Source organism: Dermacentor variabilis, chromosome 10, assembly GCF_050947875.1.
Source record: "Dermacentor variabilis isolate Ectoservices chromosome 10, ASM5094787v1, whole genome shotgun sequence".
NCBI classification, from domain to species: Eukaryota; Metazoa; Arthropoda; class Arachnida; order Ixodida; family Ixodidae; genus Dermacentor; species Dermacentor variabilis.
The window spans coordinates 23,905,516-23,920,029 of NC_134577.1; the positions used below are offsets into that span (position 1 = coordinate 23,905,516).

General features: G+C 48.7%; 1 protein-coding gene across 2 annotated transcripts in view; it reads right to left on the bottom strand.

The window, feature by feature from the left end:
• LOC142560139 (lactadherin-like) overlaps positions 1-14,514 on the bottom strand; it is a 124,635-nt gene that overhangs the window by 83,387 nt on the left and 26,734 nt on the right. The window contains exon 2 of one of the 2 annotated variants that reach the window (XM_075671991.1): positions 13,928-14,080. The exons of the other annotated variant lie outside the window; for it this stretch is intronic. The gene's annotated coding sequence lies outside the window, so the exon portion shown is untranslated. The remainder of the gene's footprint in view (positions 1-13,927; positions 14,081-14,514) is intronic. 2 annotated transcript variants of the gene reach the window in all.

Here is a 14,514-nt window from a genome sequence, read left to right on the forward strand (position 1 = left end):
GGAATTTCGCTTGTGGAGGCTATAGACGGGGCGAGTGGAGAGAGTGCCTGTGTTGGTGGTGACGCTCGCCTCCTGATGGGTTCTCAGCACTTCAAATATTTCTATCCCTGCAATATCGATGAACTTGAAAAATTGTTACTGTAGAACACTCCTTAGAGGGCACGTAAGAACTACCAGCGTATAAATAAATGTTGCTATGCGGCCTGGTGAGGGGCTTTTTAACGTGCATTCATTTTACATATTGCTTGGGCATTTTCTTTTTTCATTCCAATTCCATCGTCACCGAAATGCAACCGCTGAGGCCGGGATCGAACCCACAACGTCGAGCTCAGTAGGACAACGCCATAGCCACGGTCAGTCGTACCAGATAAAGTTTTAAACCAAACTTCAAATTTACGTATCTCGCGCCGAAAAACCCGCCGCGCCGTACGTCAGAGTGACGTCATTGGCTTCAAAGTAGTTTCTCGTATACTTTCACCATTTTGGCGCTGTAGAAGTTATCGAAACCTGCTAAGTTCAGTTCCTGAATTTTCGGTTTTAGAATGCCATGTAATCCACCTTTTCGGCTAATAAATCAACTAGACGCCAGTAGACGCCGTCAACATTTGTGACGTCACGACGGCTTGGTGCGGGAACTTCACGACGGCGTCGCCACCGGCAATTCATTATTCCGTCTTTCCTATAGCTTATCAAGTATCGTCTCACGTTGAGAGTTGCTTTCGTGTTGTCGGTGTTGCAGAAGCGCAATTTACTATTATAGCGAAATCTCTTTTTGCCTTTAGTGTCCCCAGTATGTTCTCGTTGGATGCGCTGGAAGAAAAATAGTCACAATGAATCATTCGCTTCAGCTGCAAGGCTCCCTCATAAATGCGATCTAATATAGCATATATAACGACAGACATATATTATTTAGGAGCTAAACGAAAAAATATAAAAGAAAGATGCTCCGGCATAATGACAGACAGCGCGATTAACATTGATATTCTGTTTCACGTATTCCTCACCCTTCTCGCCTTCGCACAATTTCAAAAAGAAAAAAAAAAGTGGACCCGATTTCGGAAGACCTCGCGGCGCCATATCCTGCGGGCGTCAACGAGAACGCACGTCAGTCGCAAGCTCGTCGGCGATTATCGAACCCGCGATCTTAATCGCCGGCAGTCCGAAACGCGTGGGCTGCCCGCGCGAGATACAAACTCGTTCGAACAAACCGAGGCGCCCTATAGCTGCTCACGCATGCAATGCGGCTCAATCGCCGTGTATACGACGTTCGAACCAACCAGAGCGCCCTATACAAGTGTCCAGCGCGGGTCCGAGCAGACCTCCGAATCTTGTTGACACCCAACACAACCAACCAAGCCCGCCACGGTGGACACGCGATCCATCACCTGGCAACGACATCGCGACGATAACGACCGAGACGACCGAGGCGGCGTTCGACTTAAAAAGAAATGGGGAGGGGGGGGAGGGGGACGCACAACACGCGAAATCGAAATGGTGAAACCACGGGTCGGTAGACGCGAGGGGGTGAGAGAGAGGAGAAGAGGGTGAGAGAGAAAGAGCAGGCGAGGACGCAGCGTGACCCGAGCAGCGGTTGCGTGACCACGAAACTGACCGCGGCGAGACGCGATCGAGCTGCCCAACACGTGCGCGTATGGCCGGCTTGGCGAACCGAGCACTGGCTTAGGGGTGGACAAACGAAACAGATAATACAGACATATATTATTATAAGCATATGCTATAGATATATTATATATATATATGTTGTAGAATATATAGATACACGGCACGCACCCATTCAAGCCTCCTTAGGCTTTTTTGTCCGCGCTCCAAACAACTGATGAATGTTGAATAAAGGTGAATTGAATGATTCACGCGGCGCGGAGAGCGACGGCAGCTCAAGAAGGAGGACACATAATGAGCGTTGAATCTAACGACTGAAGTTTATTATTTGAAACATGCGGTTTTACATGTTTTACGCGCCGGAACCACGATATGATAATCAGGCGTACCGTTTTGGGGGGGACTGCGGGTGAATTTTGACCACCCGTGGGTTTCCTTATAACGCGCACAAAATGCACGTTGCAGCCGTCATCAATATTAAAGGGAACACCCTTCTTTTTTTTTTTTCCTTTCTCAAACGCCCATAGTGGCTAAACACACGTACCTTCCACAATGTTCAACGACGTTCCAAAATGTTCAATGAAACTAAAAAAATTGAACAGGAAAGCTTATTGCCATGTATCGACTTCCTAGATTTGAACTATATATGCATCGCGAGCTATCGGCGTTTTCAAAACAAGTGACGTTCCCTTTCATATTGAAGACTGTGTGTGAGTATCTTTCTTTTTTTTTTCATTTTGCATTCCGCCCGCGCTGCGCCATATACACTACCACGGCGAGTAGTTTTACCAAGAACAATACACGGAAGGAAAACGCCATCTGCACGCGGATGTCGTTAAGAGACATGGAATAAAATAAACCAGAAATTTCGCCTCACGATCTGACAAAGAGATAAGAAAATTCAGATACATAGCAATTATGGTGCCGTCGTTATATATATATATATATATATATATATATATATATATATATATATATATATATATATATATATATATATATATATATATATATATGTGTGTGTGTGTGTGTGTGTGTGTGTGTGTGTGTGTGTGTGTGTGTGTGTGTGTGTGTGTGTGTGTGTGTGTGTGTGTGTGTGTGTGTTGTACGACGCAGGCGATGGGGCATGTGACGTTCTCAAATGCCTCCTGGGGCAATCTTACGTGCGGTCTTTCGGTGATGAAGACTGAGCGAAAGTAATTAGAGTCGCACAACAGCCGCTTGCGGTCGTCTCGTTTGCAATTAGGCAGCACGTGAGCCGTAATAATTCGTCTCTGGCTCGAAAGGGAGGGGGGGGGGGGCACTTTGGACACTTCCACTTGGGAGTCGTAATAGGGCTCCACTCTGTGCGCAAATATTTAGAACTACTTTTGAAGCCTGCACCTTTCTTTACCGACATAAAAGCTGCTCAAGGACGAGTTAGCGATTGGCATGCAGAAAATGCTGACCCTCACGAATCACAACGCAAACGGAGTGGTTACCAAATAATAACCAACGCGTTAGGTTCTTTCTTTAATTCTTATTAGTATTTATTTTCAGTGGGACCAAGAATGGCACGAAGGCTACTGACAGAAAATAAATAATAATAATTAAAGAACAACCTACCACGCTGGTTATGATATTTTAATGGCAATACACGAGAACAAACTTGAGGAACGGCGAAAGCAAAATTTCAGAATGAACACCACATTTCACTCGCACATTCAGGTTTTATACGCAAACATGCGCCAGGAGGCGCGCACACGCACACGCACGCACGCACGCACGCACGCACGCACGCACGCACGCACGCACACACACACACACACACACACACACACACACACACACACACACACACACACACACACACACACACACACACACACACACACACACACACACACACACACACCTAATTTTATTTAGGCACAAGATCCTACACACTTTGCAGACAAACTCAGGCAGGCAAGAAGCGAGCCCTTCCGCTCCGTGTGCCGCATCGCTGTGCAGCACCACAAATCCCTCCCCCCCCCCCCCCCCCCCAATAAAGAAGAAAGAAAGAAAAAGAGAAGGTGCATGGCTGTATCTCGAAAGCAGGGGTGCTGCAGCGCTAGCCGCCCAAGGGTTATCCTTCTTCAACAAGCCAATTCATCAGGATTCCTGTCTTCACATAAAGCAGCAGAGAAGCAGGAGTTCGGGAGAAGCACGTGGTGAGGGGAGAGGGGGGTTAAGAACGGAGCGCGTGCAAGCACCTATGAAGTCGACGCTCACCCCATGCCGCGAGCTGATCGGCTGCAGCGGTCACGGGCGGAACTTCGGGTGCTCGTTTAATTAACGACCGCTGCTCCAAGTATACCCAGGAAAGGAGGAGGGGGGAGCCCTCTTATAAACCCTGTTCTCACTGCTATTTCCCGCTCTTTTTTCTTTTCTTTTTTTCTTTCTCTGGTTACCTTTCTGCTAAACGGGCTCCCGACGCAAACATGGTACAGGTGAGGGAAGTAGTCCGAGTTGCCTTCGCGGGTCGCCTGCGTAATGAAGACTGAAGAGCGTGTCCACGGGCATAGTTTGTTTTTGCTTGGAAAATTTGATAAGAAGCACAAAATCGATATTACCCAAACTTGCGCCAGACCAAGGTGAGAATAGAAGCCTTGGTCAAAGACTGACGGTATACTTCCCTATCGTGGTTTTTCGGTTAATCATTAATTTTATATCGTTTCAAAAGACGTCATTGGGAAGACGGAACGTTGTACAAAATGGAACGCAACAACGAAACTATTGGACAAATAGCCGGCGTTACGTTTAGCTTGTGGTCACGGCCGGTGCAACATCATCGTGAATACCAGCCAACTTGAGATAAGACTACGGCCACATATTTCATTGCATGCTGGGATGCTAGGTGCCGACACCACGATCTGATTATGAAGCACGCTGTGCTGGGGGACTCCGGATTAATTTTGACCACAAGAAGCACCCAACTTCACGGTACACGGGAATTTTTTTTTCCTTCTATTTCGCACCCATCGAAACGCAGTCGCCGTGGCTGGGATTTTTTCTCTTTTTCCACAGAATTCGATCCCATAGTTTCGTGCTCAACAGCGCCAACGCCATAGCCACTACGTCACCGCGGCGGGTTACAGCCACACATTTGGCGGGAACATCTTGTTCATTGGTCAAGAGCCTCGACTGGATCGACCAACTGCGGGCTGTCCAGAAGGCCCACGATGCGGCGGTGAGGCCTGCAGGCCTTCCCATCCCAACATGGGAACGGCCCGCAGTCTTGCCCCAGTAAAAACGGGATGAAGATTCTTCCGGACCTGAATAAAGTTTTCTACCTACCTATTTACCTGCTGCAGTGTTCATATACATCGTTGTGACATGCCCCTAGCCACAACGGCAATAGCGATATCTCTTTGCCAAGCACTCGGCTTTTCGCTGCCAGACGATAATCTAACCCCCTAAGTGATCGCGCGCACGGAACGTACACTTTTCGCCGCCGCTCGCCGCAGGTGGCGCCACGTGTCCATGGTTTGAAACATCAGCGCAAGAGGCCTAAAGGTCCGGCTTGCACATACATGATTCGCGACGTATTTGAGGACATATTGACCATTTCAGAAATGACATCGGTATTCCCGGCAAGGTTCTATATCATCATTCCTAATTTTTTTTTTACTACACTTATTCTTTAACGCCAAGGTTCGTTCACCCTAGCCGATGGTTCAATAAAACCATCGCACGAACCATGATGGTTAAATAAAACCGTATACTCGAATAAAACCATGATGGTTCAATAAAACCATCATCAACCTCAATAACTGAGTCGCTTCGGCGTCAATTGTGAAAGCATGCTCAGACCAAATGGTGCACGTTGGCCAGCTTTTACCCATTCTGCGGCCGTTCCTTAGTTTCCCTTCCAGTGGCACCTCGCATCGGAGTACTGCTGAACAAAATTAAGACATCCCACGCGTACTGAAACTAAACGAGGACGCGCATAGTCATATATTGCCATGATTTAAGGCTCTTTTAAAGGTGTCCAGGCCCGTAAGTGCCCGCTCAGATTATGGCCGGTTCAGTCCTGAAAAACAAGATCGGCCACTATATTTCTTACGCGCCACTATACGTTCGCAGACAGAGTTTGCTTAGAAGACAGAAGCACGGCGGGTCGGTCAGTGCTGTGCAGCCTGCTAGGATCATCGGGTTTGCAGTGTAGTGGGAATAGAAGCGTAAATATTGGCTGACACCACTCGGTTTGCTCGGCGCTTCCATTGTTCCTCGGCTTCTCATCGCTTCTTTTCTTTTTTTTTTTCTAGAGGCACGAATTGCCAAAGAATTATGTTCTCTCTTGCTCGCTCCCTTTCGGCTTTAAGCACACCGGCGTCGATCAGTGGGAGGCCACCAGCTCGAGAGGGATACGGGTAAATAGCTCGGGCAGGGAATGAAAGAGCTCGACTGTTGTGTTTGCCTCGGAGACTCAAAATGAAACATACCGCAAATAAACGAAGAGAAAGGTTGCTTCGACCCACGCGCACAGCGAGAGAATGATGCGCACGCGAAACAGGCAATCGAAGCGCAGCGGGCTCTCGCCGAAGGACAGTCCGCAAAAGCGCCAAACATCTAGATGCGCCCGCGGAACTTCCGCGCAGCTTCGTTTCTCTAAACGAAGTCACGCCCAGATTCCTCGGGAAAGAAGAAAAAAGAAAAGGAGCGGAAAGCGAAAGAAAGAACTAATAAAGCGACCGCGGTTCATTCGCGTTTCACTGTAACACGAAATTTAAAAAAAGAAAAGACAAAGAAGACAGCAGGAACAGCCGCCTTTCACACCCGCTGAGACGCGTAACGAGTTGGTGAGCAGCTTGGCTTAACAATCTAAAAAAAATAACAAAGTATCGTTGGTTGAGAGTTTGGCACTCGTTGCGTCGGCGTCCTTTCCCGGAGAAGACGCCGCGGGAGGGCGCCACTTGCGGGACGTCCCGTTTGAGAAACGAGGTGGCCCGTCGTGGCCGCGTCCTAATACCATGCAACGAGCCGGAAGTATACATAGAGCAGCGTCGCAGGCCAATGAGGGGCCTGTGCTCACGAGCGCGATTTTGGAGCGGCTCGGTTACTGCACGTTACCGTGAACGGTCTCACGACTAGCTGTCGACGCGACGGAAGAACGCGCCAGTTAGCCAGAGACAAACCTCGCACACGTGCATGCAGGCGCAGAATTGCGAGGAAAGCTGTCATGAATGCTCGGCAGCCATTTTGGTCCGGCTTTCCGCAACAGTGCACGCTTTTACGGTGATCGAGGCGTAGGGAGCAGAAGTGGTCGCAAGGGCGAGGTCGCAGACGACGGAGGCCCGCAGCTTCCTTTCCGGAGGCAGAAAAGGCCGCCGAGAGGCACGCTGACCAAAACAAAGACAACAAGTGGAACGGACGCGGCCGTAATTGGCTTTGGCAGGTCCATCTCAGCGAAAGTCAAGCGGATTGAACCCGCACGTACGTAAACGTAGAGAGAGAGAGAGAGAGAGAGAGAGAGAGAGAGAGAGAGAGAGAGAGACGCACTAAGCTGCGCAAGGACGGATAATTTAAGGTGGCGTCCGAAGGCTGAGACGTCCGAAGACACCTGCAGGGCCATTAAGCCCTGTGTTTTTTCGTTTTTTTCCCACCTAATCCTTCCCACTAGGATTTCGAGACTTCATTTTTCAATCCCCTGTTATAATCCTTGCAGCGTTTTCATTCCGGATACCGTAAGTACGCCGCGAGTGTCGTGACCACGTGAACATGTATAATGCATGTATAACGGTGATGTTGATGGCGACATAACGCTTTCTTCCTTCCCGATCCCCCCTTTGGAATAATGAAGTCTTTTTTCCGGGGGGTTATATAAGTTGACGTCCTTAGGTGACGAATGCGCATGGGAGGCCCTAATATTGACAAATGTGTATATATTTCCATTTCGTGAGCAACATGCTGATCCAGTAATCGAAACGTCAGCTAACTGTCGTTTCTGAAGTGGTGAGAAAAATACAAAAACAAAACCGAGAGAGAGAGAGAGAGAGAGAGAGAGAGAGAGAGAGAGAGAGCATCTTATCATTTGGGTGACGTCATTTTTCTCCCATATGTGTCCACGTTGATAAAAGTTTCAGGAAACGGGACGCTGTAGACATATTTTCGTTATCACCCGCATGCGCACCGAAACAACCTTAAACTACTCAGTGAGGGATTCTCGCGGCGATGACGCTGGTGTGGTAAACCTCAGAGTTTCCTACAAGAATTACTGAAGGAAACTCTGGCACTGGGATAGTGTAGCTACACCCATGGGAAATGCAGATAGTGCATACATTTATTTAATATTCGCGGTCGATGCTTCTAACATTCTTGTGGCGTTAATGTCTACCGCTTCAACTTCCTAATCCACAACAAATCACCTTTTCCCCCTAAAACGCACAAAGCCAATAAGGATACGCCCACGTGCGAAATCGTTGCGAATCGTTGTACTTGCATTACGCAATATTTCGTCCAAACTGATTGATTCGCGAAGTAACAAAGCCCCATGAAGCCAGGAGGACCAAGTTTAGGCCCATGCGCGTTCAGCCCATCATTCCCATGCTGGGGTGTTTCACTGGACATTTCCGAGTTCCGCCACACTGTCGTATTCTCTAACGGCTGTATTTTCGGCCAATCAGAGAGGTCGCAGCTGTCCTCCGGGCCAATCAGAGCTGACAAGATGGCGAATTTCACAATGTGGCGTAATTCGGCAATGTCCGTATATAGTAGCACCCCTAGCTGAACCGCCACACTTGCACCCCCGTATGTATACTGGCACCGCAATTCCCTTTAGAAAATTATTGGTGAAAGCTTTCTAGGAAACCGCGTACAAGACAGAGAGTATAGCAGATATAGGAGCGAAAGGCAGACGACCTTAGGGCCACGGTGAGTTCAAGCAGCCACCACGCCTCCCCAACGTCGCGTTGCGCGTTCTTTCTGCTTCGTCTTCTTTGCATCCGCAAGCGGCCACACATCATCGCGTCGTTAGCGCAGCAGTCGCGCCGGGACCAACGACGTAAGACGACGACTTACGGCGAGAACGCACGCGCTTTTCATATCTTTTTTTCTTTTTTGTCCGTTTGCCAGGGAACGAAGGTTCGTGCAGCGTCGGTTGATCTATTCCTGTACTGCAGTTAAAAGACCAGCGTCGCATTCCGAGAGGGCGCGCGAAACGTTTGACACGGTGGTATGTGTCCCTTTTGAAGGGGTGTCATGTCACGAAAGACTGCGACGTGAGCAGCACATGACTCAGCGGAACGACGGCGCGAGCTGGTATGAACGCGGCACTTTTGTTCAAGAACAACTTCTTCGCAATATGTGCGCAACGTCGCTTTCAACCGCTCGTACGGTACAGCCTACCGTGGCCTCCGATGTGCGTGCACAGACACCACCAATCTCAGAGTCTACGCGAGGCGAGAACATCCCGCACAAGTTGCCAAGTTCGATTCTGGGTTGTAAGCACCCAATCCCTTGCCGAGCATTTGTCGAATTTCAACAACCAACATTTGTCTCCCAAAGGGCTCTCTTGGGACGTTTAGAGGAGCCTCGTCGTCGGCGAGATGTTCAAAGGCTGTAAAAAAATTTTTGCACGAGAGCGTGGTCTTGAGTTGGAGAATTTCAATAGACTTGGCTGGTTCTCTTTAACTTAAAATATCATTTTCGCCTTCATCAGTGGCACTTTCCTGTCTTTTTTGCTTCTATTCTCTTTCCGGAATGCTAACTAACTGGTGAGTTCTTCGATTCTGGCCGACTTGGAAGCTTTACTATCACAAAAAAAAAAGAAGAATTGTGGCGGAAGCCATTGAGGATGACGGCCAAAGTCAGCAATAGCTTTCTTGTGCAACCTACTGCATATCCCCCATGCTACCTGTGAATCTCGAAAACCTATGGGCACATCAGCAGACACAAGGAGGTGGCCATCTCGCTGCCAACCACTATACCGAATGATATCACGACACCGTGTATCTTGCTACAATCACAGCACTCCTGTTCATAAATCCGTAGCAAGCGCGACTATCCACAGCATCTTGGTCGCAATGGCAATCATCCATCAAATGTCGTCGGTGTACGCGAAGCTGTCTGTTGCAGATGCGGCGCTATTGATTTAATATATTTAAGGCTAAATATCCCTTGTGACGCCTTGGCACATCCATTACCGGGTATTGGCCAAGAATGGCCACATACCAATACCACAGACGCAGTGCCGTACTGGGTATTGGCCAAGAATGGACACATACCAATATCAGAGACGTAGTTGCGAAGTTATCGGTTCGGGTACATGCCCGATGTCTCATGTTGTCTTCTCCACAAGGAAGCAGCCAGCACACACCTAGTTGCCCGAGATGACCACCCTCTCCCGGTTTTAATGCCATTAGCATTCTTGGGAACTTCCGCTACGCGACAGCATCTTCTCGGTTAAGGGGATTATGTGGTTGGCGAAGTGTCTCCTGCTATCTCAATAATGTCGTACAGTTTCAGTGTAATTCAGTGGTTCTGTCGGTGCGTCATCTGGGTTGGACAGCTATACCAATGGCGCCCGGTTAGCGAACTCCCGGGCAACCGCATTAGCGCGTTAATTGTGCCATAATGAGTCACTGGGTATGTGGCACTGAGGGTGTGCCGCCTTTCATAATATTCATTACATAAAACATACGATAAACAATTACGCAATAACCATCAGATCGACTGCTAATAGCATTGGAGTCGCCAATGATCTCTAAAGGATAGATGCCCCGCCATTTTTTTTTTATCATTATTGCGCGACATCGGCCGACGTTCATCCAAAGTGGGCGAAGTAACTAAAGGAAGCTACCACGTTAAAAAATCGCTCCATCTCTCCAATGCCAGTCAAACACGAAAAGCTATGTGAAAACCGCCGTGCAGTTTAGCCCGCCATTCGTATACCTGACTCTACGACAACCCATCGGTCCGAAAACCGTTGAACAGGAGATCAGGGAGCGTCTAGACTTTTTTTTTTTTTTTTTCAAGGAACGTAGCGGCTTCTCAGAGCACGTAGAAGGCGGACGCTTTCTTCCAAACACTGCTGCTGGCCCCCCCACCGGAAGCGGCGCTCGGTCGCACCCGCCGTCCAAGAACGGGTAACCTACTAGCCTCGCAGTTGCTTGCTTATTTGCAGGTGTCGAGAATTAGCTAGCAATCCGGCAACGGCGAAGTTATATAAGAAAGGCCGGAGAAAAAATGCCTGCAGCGCGCGGGGTACCCGGCAGATAGCATCTCGAGGTGCGGCTGCCACGCCTCGAGTTGACGCTCACGATAATGGCCGCCTCCCCGGAGAGGGGGCGCGCTAACTTTCTCACCTCGCTTTTACCTTTTAATTGCCAGTCGAGGCATCGATGAAAACATGGCTGCACCTTGGGCGGGTATAAACAAATGCAAGCGAGAAGCTTTTCCTCCCCGATAGCGGTGAGCTTGTCACGAGGTGGAGCGGAAGTACGTCTTTTCGAGGAGTGGCAGGCGGTCCTTTGAGTTTTGGTGCGGCAGTGATGGTTACCGGTTTTGATGGCTGGTTGTTGTTGCTACTTGCCGTTGGTCGTTGTCGTTTTTGTTGGCTGGTCCTTTTCATTGGTTGACGTTGATTAAATTTGCGAGACTGTCACGATTGAGTGGAGGCAAAGCACGTCATTTTTTTGGGAAGGACTAGCGAGGTTCTGAATGTATATGGCGTCTATGCGGCGATGGTTCTCGGTTTTGGGCGTCTGGTGATTGGTGGAACTTGCTGCTGGTATTTGTCGCTGTTTGCTGGTCTTTGTAGTTGGTTATTGTTGCTGCTAATGTTTCGTTACTTGTTTTGTTCGTCGGGTGTCCTTGTAAGCTGTTTTTCACCGCAGGTAAGAGCACCGTCGCTCCAGTTAAGCATTGACATCCTCTTCCCTGCCCTCGAAACGCACACGGTAGCTGATGAACTTTCTCTTCGGGGGCTCCAGCGGCCCACAGGGCGTGGCTGCCGGCCATCGTCACGTGAGCAGGTAGCTCAAAGGCGAAGAGAACGGATGGGGGTGTTCCTCTCGCATGGCTGTGGCGTGCTTCTGAAGAAGCCGCTTCAAGCCAAGCCAAGGAATTTGCTTTGGTCGTGCCGCGCGAGCTACTTGTACGACCCCGTCCGCAACGGTTGAGCACACCGAGAAAAAAAAAAAAGCTTCGTTTACTCCGCGTTGCTCGCAGTCACCCCGACTCCTCGCACGGTGCCTCTCAAAAGGCGTGTATTGTCGCGCGCTTCATTAATTAGAGAACGCGCCTCGAATGATAATTGTACGACGATGACAACCAAAGAATGCACGCATTGGCCGTTGCACACGAGCTTACCGAGAGCTCCCGACGAACGTCGCTAGAGCGTCGGAACGACCGCGAGTTGTGCACGAGTAACAGTAAGAAGAAACTTGCAGACCATGCTAGTCAATGAAAAGCTTTCTTCTACAAAATCAGCATGGAAATTCAGGTGTAAAATCTTACTGACTTCCTAGTTATGTCTGCCCGCTTCTTGTCGACCTGATTTTGAAGACTGCGCGGTGACCGAAACCGTGCGATCGAGACGACAAGAGGGATAATTGAGGCCGCCAAAATCAATCCCCTGGGAAAATTAATGTGTCCGTGAAGCATCAATAGGGTTGACACAAAAGAGTGATAGGTTATTGGTTGCAGGGGCCTCGTCCATAAGTGGCTGCTTTTGGCCTGTCGTGCACGACGCACCTATGTTTTTCGGTGCGTACCGCATGAGCTTTTAAACACTGCGATGTTATTAAGGTACAAGCATCGAGGTAGACCATGCAGGTACAGCAACACGGATAAGGAAATCCTTCTACGAAGTTATCTGTGCAAACTTCGCGAACCCTAAAGTAGTCCCCATATATAATACATTTTTGTTGCACGCACAGAACCGTGTAGGACAGCTCTGAACATGCCCCACAACGCTCAGCCCACGTGACAGGCCTTCGAGCCGACCTTGAAACAAAAAGCGTATCCGTCGCCATCATAAGTTCCGAAGGCAGTGACCCATGATTTATGCGGGTTACGTGCGAGTGCTCATTGCTTAAGACGCCAAAAAAATCAGTACTTCTTCGTTAGGCACAATTACACTGGACGTGGCTGTTTCACGCTTTGTAGTCTTGTCACTCCACAGTACAACCTGACCTGATGTGCGCCACCTCGCGTCTGCACGCAAACTTCACAAAGCCCACCGACAACATTTCGTTGGAAGTTTGCGCTTATGTCTGTCTGTTCACGCGTTTTCGTTCTGCTATAGCTCCTTGCGCAAAAGCATGCCGCCATGGACATCACGTGCTACGATAATAATAATAATAATAATATTTCGGGTTTTACGTGCCAAAACCACTTTCTGATTATGAGGCACGCCGTAGTGGAGGACTCCGGAAATTTTGACCACCTGGGGTTCTTTAACGTGCACCTAAATCTAAGCACACGGGTGTTTTCGAATTTCGCCCCCATCGAAATGCGGCCGCCGTGGCCGGGATTCGATCCCGCGACCTCGTGCTCATGTGCTACGATCGGGCGAGATCATTACGTCACGCAGCCTGTTTTGACCATAGAGTTTCATACAGTTACCAGAGGGCTGTGGGCGCTAGTGTCTGCGGGAGCTGCAAGGCGAACGGTTCCACGCAGCATGAGCATGATGGATAGTACATACATGGAGTTATCTAAACTTCACCCCTCTGGATTTATAAACGGCTTCGCGACTTTGCAATCTCATCAGTTTCAAGAAAGCGGTGCGTTTTAAATAATTAAATAACCGTTATTAAAGGTGTCCGACAGTAGGATGCGAACACAGGACCTCTAGCACAGAAGGCCGATATTTGAAACCACTACGCCACGGATGCACGGACAGGCGGAACCGCTGCACTTAGCAGCGATTATGCGTGTTCACAATCTTATTACTTTCTGCATTAAAATAAAAGTTAAGATTGCTGCGAAATTTAGGACAATAAAAGTAGACAAAGCGTAATAGACGAAGCCATAAGAACGCCTGTACCACGAAGATCAGACAAATCCGTGTACTAACCATCATTCCCTAGTGGCTGAATAATTGCAGCGCCAGCGCTCCCACTAGTGATTATTGTAGGAAACCCTATGTCCTTGGCCACCGTGGCCTTGGCAAGGGAACTTTCCGTGAAGCTGTTCCCTTCGCTTTTTACTCGCCGTATCGGCCCAACACACGACTTCCGAGACTCAGTGTATTGGCCGGGGGTGTTTGGTTCGCGGTAGTTTTTAATTGATACGCACATGCGCAGCTGTACTGTATACATAGGGGTTCTCACCATATTACCTAGATGGAAATCTGGTGCTGCTGCGCTGTGGTATGCATGGGAATGCCGGTGTATTGCGACTTCGGATTGGCGCGCCACTCTCGGAGAGCCAGGACGCCTTGAAGACGCGCCTGGCTGGCACCGTTCCGTCTGTCACGATGATTCATTTCTTACTGAAACAGCACGTAAAAGGCTATTTTAGTTTTATTATTATACAAAAACATGTTTTGTTTAATTATGAGGTCTTGTTATTGGATGCACTATTATATTAAACGTAAAATGTACCAGCGGACCGCTAAAGTTGGACGACAGACAACAAGATTCACGCTCACTTTGGAACAGTTTGTCGTCTGTTCTTGCTTTTCTTGGCTTACTTATGCATCGTAGGTGAGCAAACTTTATTGGAAGATGTAATATATGGGTGAATAAAAACCTTTTATGAAGATTTTTCTTTAAGAACACGTTATTCGCGTATCCATATCCACGTTTTAGACGAAGCCTCTTACAACACTAGCGAACACAAGCCTCGTAGACGCATATACCATCATTCTCATGACAGCACAGCGCCCCTTAGGAAACTCCCATAGATGGTGGCGCCAGATTTCCC